The 6,913-nt window shown below is 37.8% G+C and overlaps 1 long non-coding RNA gene across 1 annotated transcript; it reads left to right on the top strand.

The window, feature by feature from the left end:
- The first annotated feature begins 1,035 nt into the window (after window positions 1-1,035).
- LOC138746889 (uncharacterized) lies at window positions 1,036-6,568 on the top strand. The gene is made up of 3 exons (XR_011347173.1): window positions 1,036-1,164; window positions 4,459-4,573; window positions 6,297-6,568. It is a non-coding gene; the product is annotated as an uncharacterized lncRNA (long non-coding RNA).
- The last annotated feature ends 345 nt before the right edge of the window (window positions 6,569-6,913 follow it).

Genomic DNA, 6,913 nt, shown 5'->3' with positions numbered 1-6,913 from the left:
CTCAGAGGGTAGTTAATGGATTGAAGCAGTGGAAACTACATCAGTAAATATATTTAAGACAAGTTGGATAGCTTTTTACATAGTAAGGGAATTGAAGGATATGGGAAAAATGCAGATTGGTGGAGACGAGCCTATCATCAGATCAGCCATGATCTCATTGAATGGCGGAAGAGGCTTGACGAGCCTACTCCTTTCTTATGCTCCTACAACAGAATTTTTATTCCATCTTCTTTTGTAATCTACATCATTTAATTTATGAGAGGAAAAATGTTTTTGAGGAATATTTTGTGACCTAAATATTGCATGTTCTAGATTCACGTTATTCAATTTTCTTCTATTCAAGTTAATTTTATTACAAAGAATGAAAGCTGTGAACCTCTCCTTCGTTTATCACTGGGTGAAGTATTTGACTATGGCAGATGAATGCAAAAATCTGGAGTGAATTCCATAAAGATTAAGAGTCAAATTCCTGAAAAAAAACTTCTTGAACCTTTAGGTCTTTTGTTGCATTAAATTAATTAAGATGGTATAGTGAGCTTCTGGGTGGCAACAACATATATTGAGGTTTTATTTCCAATTTTTCAAAAGCTTCAAAACTAAAGAAACATTTGAATGTTTACATGGATAGGGTAGATTTTGGGGGGATATGGGGCAAACACAAGTAATGAGGGTGGGACATTTTGGTAGAAGTGGGCAAATTGGGGAGAAAGGTCTGTTTCCACACTTTCTGACTCTATAGCTTTTTAAAAGCTGAAATTAAGGTTAAAGTAAATTGTTGATCCTGAGATGCAAATTCAATTAATCTTTCAAAAGTTACTTTGTAGACTAATCTCTTCCCGTCTTTTAACATCTCCTAAATTGCCTTATTCACTCTTTCTCAGTCCGCACTTTCCATAAGCTCCTTCACTTTCACAGCTTTCCATTTGAAGTGCTCTTCGATATTACTCTATGAACAAAGTTATATATATATGCAAATTATTGTTACTTGGCAACCATTGTTGCTCAACTAATGGAGATATTGTAAGCGTTTCTTCAATTCTGCAGGGCAACATAAAATACTCTTTAATGGTCAACAGATTTATAAGAACAATGGTCAAATTGAAGTTTCTATTGAATTGGAACAGTAGCATTTGCCATTAAATTAAATTTAATTGGTGTCCCAAGGTATGTACTTATTTTTTTGTTGTAATTGTTCATTACATCTGTTCTTGTGTTTATCACTTTATACTTTATACCTCCGCTTATATTTTTATCTTCCTCTGAATCTTATTTTTTTCATTACTTCATCTGACCTTCCGTGACTGCTTTCCACAGTCATATTGCTCTCGACATACTTTCTATTTTGTTAAATTGCAGGTCACAAATGGGGTGGCATGGTTGGCAAGGCCTTGATCGGGACAAGGGTTTGAATCCCACGCTGTCTGTAAGGAGTTTGTACGTTCTCCCCGTGTCTCTGTGGGTTTTCCCTGGGGCCTCCAGTTTCCTCCCACCCTTCAAAAACCTACCAGAGGTTGTAGGTTATTTGGGTGTAATTTGGTGGCACGGGCTTGTGGGCCAAAAGGACCTGTTACCATGCTGTATGTCTAAAAAATGTACCTTTATGTGGAATTTGGTATTTTAAATTGCAAGATCAAAGCAACATGCATTTTTAATTATTTAGACAATTTTTGTATTGTGGGCTTTGCTGACAAGACCGACAATTATCCCTACTTGCTTTTGAAGGTGGTCAGAGAAATGACTGCAGTGCTGTTGAGTTGGGATTTCAGAATTTGGACCCATGACGAAGAATGACAAGTGACAGGTTTCCAAATCAGGATGATATGATTTTGAGGCAAACCTGTCGGTCGTGATGTCCCAGTGTATCTGCTCTCCTTGTCCCTTTTGGTGGTAAATACTGCAGGTTTGAATGATGTAGTCGGAGTAGACAAAGCAAGCAACTGGAGTGTGCATTATCGATGGTACACATGGCAGGCACATGCTCGCGTGGGGGGGGTGGGGGAAACAAACAAATGTGTTACTTCGTCTTGTTTAGTATCAAGCTTCTTGAGAGATATTCAGTGCCCTCATCCAGGCAAGTGGAGAGTATTCCATCATATTTCTTACATCGACATTGTAAAGGGTGAAAGAGGTAAAAACACACAGAAATTCTGGAGGAACTCTGCCGATTTTGCAGTACTGATAGGAATTAAACGTACATTACCAATGTTTTAGGCCTGAACCCTTCCTCAAGGTATAAGCAAAAAGCAGGAAGGCATGTGAATAAAGACTGAAAAATGGCAGGAGCAGGAATTCAGGCCAACAGTCAAAAGGTGTGATATAACAAAAGGAAAGGCGAGAATTGATTTTGGCTTTATGAAAGGAGTCAGAGGGAAAAGGGGAGAGAGACGGAGAGTGCGCTGGGGGAAAGGTGACCATGGAAAGAGGAAGAGGAGGGGAGTTTAACGGAAACTGGAGAAGTCCATGTTAATGCTATCCGGTCGGATGGTGCCCAGTCGGAAGTTGAGGTGTGTAACCTCAATATTATTTGGGTGCTTGAGACCATGGACAGAGATGTCAGCAAGGGAATTAAATGGGAAATTGAAGTTGGTTGCAGCTAGGAAGCTAGAGAATGAAATGTGGGCAGCTATCTGGAAGATAAAACAGAAGTTGGCCCTGACCTCTGCTGGGGAAATGGTGTTGAGTTTTATTTGAGAGAGAACTGAAAGAATATAAAATCTTTTAACAGAAAGAAGTGGCAAATTTTGAATCAATCAAACCTCTGAACCGATGGCATTTCAATGATGATCCTTATTATCACAGTCTCAAGCAGAATATTCAAATAAGAGAGAAAGTAGGTTTAGACCTGTATCAGAGCATAACCTAAATCCTGGAAGACTTGGTCCAAACTTAATATGGAGCTCAGTTCATAGTATTCCACCGCAAGAGGTTAAAAATCAGAATCTGGATCAGGATAGCCTTGAGTGCATTGAGTCATGTTTTCCTGTTGTAACATTGGTTGAGTTGATAGATGAGTCAATCTTCTAATGTGGAGTTTGCCCAGTGAAAAATCTGGTAGCTTGGAGCTGCATGCATGTGAAGCTCAATTTTTGAAGGAGTAAAGCCCTTCATCAATGAAGGAGCTAAACCAGAGCTGAGTATTGCATGGAGATGGAGAAAGCTTGCAAAAAGAGCAAAGTGGAGGGTGGAATAGGAAGTAAAGACCCCAGAGAGAAGAGTTAATGGAAATACAAGAACCAATAAGGGTTCAAAAACAGCATGGGAGGGTTAACTAATCAATGTTATATTTTTAATTCATTCACTTTAGTCGCTGGATAGCATTCCTCTAACCCAAATGGCTCTTGAAATAGTGACTTCCTAGTCCGGAATTTAGTGGAAAATTAATCAAACTCCTTTTTTGTTTCGTCACATATAGGCCAGTCTAGGGAAGGATGATAGCATTATATATGAGTGATTTGTTTAATTGTGAATTAAAATTCTCCCAGTTACTACTGTCAGATTTAAACTTATCTCCGGTAACTTATCCACCGTGCTGCCATGCTGCTGTTCATCATGCTCTATTACATGCTTTTACAGGCACATCGAACAAAACCTAATTGTATACATAAAGAGTGTGAACGTGGAAAACAGAATCCCACAGTTATTATTTCTGAGATCCCTGTGCGGTACAATATTTCATACTGTGCTCATACATAATCAAAAGCCTCAGGTTGGATTCTGCAGTTAGCAGCTTGTGAACATGTGTATGTAGGCTCTCTACAGAATCTTATACTGGAACTTAATGTGATTAAAGAATTATATCCATGCAAAGGCATCTTCTGGGAATCTGGGAAATGTGCGAACAATGTATGCAATGTGTATCTTAATCTGCTTAGAGAATCATTAGATAGGAGTAGAAAGGCTGAGCTGAGGCGAATATTTCAGATAATTTGTACTTTTCTCTATTTGGTTTATTGTATCACTGCTCCCTACACTGATGTACTATTTGTTTATTTGCTGTTATTGCATTTCCTGGTGTACGAGTTGACTTTCCTGGATAGCACACAAAACAAAGCCAATAAAACAATTCAATTCAAATCATATATCGAAAGCAAAAAAGGAAAGAAGGATGGGATATAACAAAAGGATAAATAAAATATATTTTCATATTCAACTAACTGTCACAGGCTAAATGAATTTTAATTTCAAATGCTGAGTGGGTTAAATATTAATAAATGCCAGCGAATCCAGCTGTGGTTTAATCAATTGAGTCATGAATACAAAATTTGTTGTAAAATTTGTGCAACTGGACCTTTGAAAAATTCCTGTGACATTTTATTTCTGCACAAGGCATTTGAAAAACTGACGTCCCTTTTTACAACTTACTATTTATTTCCATTTAGACAGTTCTCTATCCTGTAAACATGGCTTCCTAATGAGAATGGATTCTGAACACTCATTTTCTTTTGCTAATTGTTTTAGGGTGTTCATTTTCATTCACGCAGCCATAATGTGACTGAAAGCAAGAACAAAGCATCTGTTCCATTAGAGCCTGAATTATCATAGTTGAAATTTGACTTCTTTATTATTCTCTGAGGTTAGTATATTGTATCTTTCTATATCAGAACATTTAATAGCTTGTTAGCCACACCACCATTCACCTCATAAATGAACATTTAAAATTCAACTTTAATTGCTCACTAAAAGGAGAAGTTGCTTGTTCATGGAATCTGCAAATTAGTTATAGTCATTCTGTGATATTGTTTCTACAGTTTTTAATTATGAAGCATATTCTGTTGAGAGTATGGCACTATGTTTTTTACTGCATCTGCAGTTTTACAAGTCAGTGAGCCAACTTATCACATTTCTATTTGTTCAGGAATTTCATGAGTAATAAATTAATATAAATACTTTTACATTAACTGATACCAAATTACATCTGTCATTTTGAAATATTTGTTTCTCTTGTGTGTTCAGCAGAAATTCAGGGTGCAGGTAAACTTTTTTAGAAAATACCTGGTTAGATAATAAGGCTACTTTATGCTGGTTTGTATTTTCATTACAAACCATTTTTCAAGTGTTTAGTTTAGGTTTCACTAATGGTCAAAAAAGTGCATCCAGCAACTAACAAAGATAACCAGATCTAGAAAATTCCTGTTCTCTTTTGAGTTAGCTTGTGTCACACAAATGACTGAATAAAATGCCATAATTCGTCTCAATTTCTGTTGGGGTGAAGGGGAATGTCCAAATTCTTTTTCCTCTCATCGCTGAAAGATATTGAGAGTTAAAGCCTGGACTTTTTTTTTGCCAATCAAACGGTCAATTGATGCTCATTGTTGGGACTTCAGCATCCCATGTAGAAAAAATTGTTGGTAGTTCAGACCAGTTGATACAGCATTGCATTTATAGGAGGTAAATTGAGCCACCCTATGTGTCAGAATTGCAAAGAAGGCGAATCCCAGACACGAATTCTGCCTCTGTCTGCTGAAGTCATTTTTGGTATATGCCAAAGCGCAGTATCTCCCGTTCCTTGTTCCTCCCCTTTTCTGTATGGGAGAATCAAGAAACGGCTTCAAGAGTGCAACCTTTCAAATTTAGTTATTCATTTTCTTGGAAGAATTAAATAAGTTGCATTTTCTGTTTTATCCCTTCAAAGTTGAACAGTTGCTTTATTTTATTTCAGGATTATGAATGACTCCTGATGGTCAGAAATTTTTAAAAATTCATTGATTTTCTTGTTTTCTCACTGCAGTGAAAGAGGACATTCAGCCCATTAAATCCATTCTGAATCTCAATTCCATTCTCCAACCCACTTCACTGTGACCTAATCCCCTTCAATTGATTATCAACTCCAACATGCATTTTACCTTGGGTAAGATTGGCAGCATCTGGGTAAATGTTCCAACTAACCATTGTGGTGTAGAGAGGTACACTGTATGACTCATCTTCCTCCACCTGACCCCCCTTTTATTTCTCTCTCCCTTTCTGATCATCTGCCAATCAACTGCCCCTGTATGTCATCCTTCACTCCTGCCTGGTTCACTGGCCCCTGTCCTCTTATACTGACCATCTCTCCTCTCAGTCCTGATGAAGGGTTCTGGCCAAAATGTTAACGATTTGTTTTGTCCCACTAATGCTGCTCGGCCCACTAAATTCCTCTAGCAGTTTGTTTGTTGCTGGAATTGTTCGGCCTCTGGGATTTGAAGTGGCGACAAGCTGAAAACACTCTTGAGTGTAACTACACTTGTCAAATTACTAATTGCCGATATCTAATACATGTCATCTTGATGCCCTTGAAGATGTTTATGTCTCCTGCTCAGGCACCCTGTCACTGATACCAACGATCTGCAATATCCACTGTGATCTTGAGCTTGTACAAGACAGCTGACCCTTTGCTGAATGAGACCTCACACCGACTCCTAGTTCTTGCAAGGTTCATATATTTATTGGTGAAGCTGGGTGCTAATGAATCTTTAAACATATTCAGTGATTAATCCTCATTGTTAAGGACAACCAAAGGATGGGGAAACCCTCTAGATTGAAGGCAATGAAATGAAATCGGGAGAATTGTAAAATGGATTGTTTTACATGAGCTAGCAGTCAACATTATAATTGGTTGTAATAGTGTTTCTATTAAGGATAACAGACTAACGAGTCAGCGTGACTGGGTGATTTCATTCCCAGATTGACACCTCAGTGGTTGAGATTGGATGTGAAAGATGGGACAAAAAGGGATAGCAAATCCTGAGGCCATTATTTTTTAAAAATCTTTGCCTGATTTTCTCCTCCAAAAATATTGACTATTTTCAAGACAAGTTTATCATCATCTGATTGCCAAAGTACAACCCGGCTAAACAGTGCTCTATCATCCTCGATGCAAATCATACATTCACACAGCCAGAAATAACACACACAGATTAAACAATACATATCCAGG

The sequence above is a fragment of the Narcine bancroftii genome, chromosome 12 (assembly GCF_036971445.1).
Source record: "Narcine bancroftii isolate sNarBan1 chromosome 12, sNarBan1.hap1, whole genome shotgun sequence".
NCBI lineage: Eukaryota > Metazoa > Chordata > Chondrichthyes > Torpediniformes > Narcinidae > Narcine > Narcine bancroftii.
The sequence above is the reverse complement of the archived record's forward strand: the minus strand, read 5'-3'. Positions and strand labels throughout refer to the sequence as shown.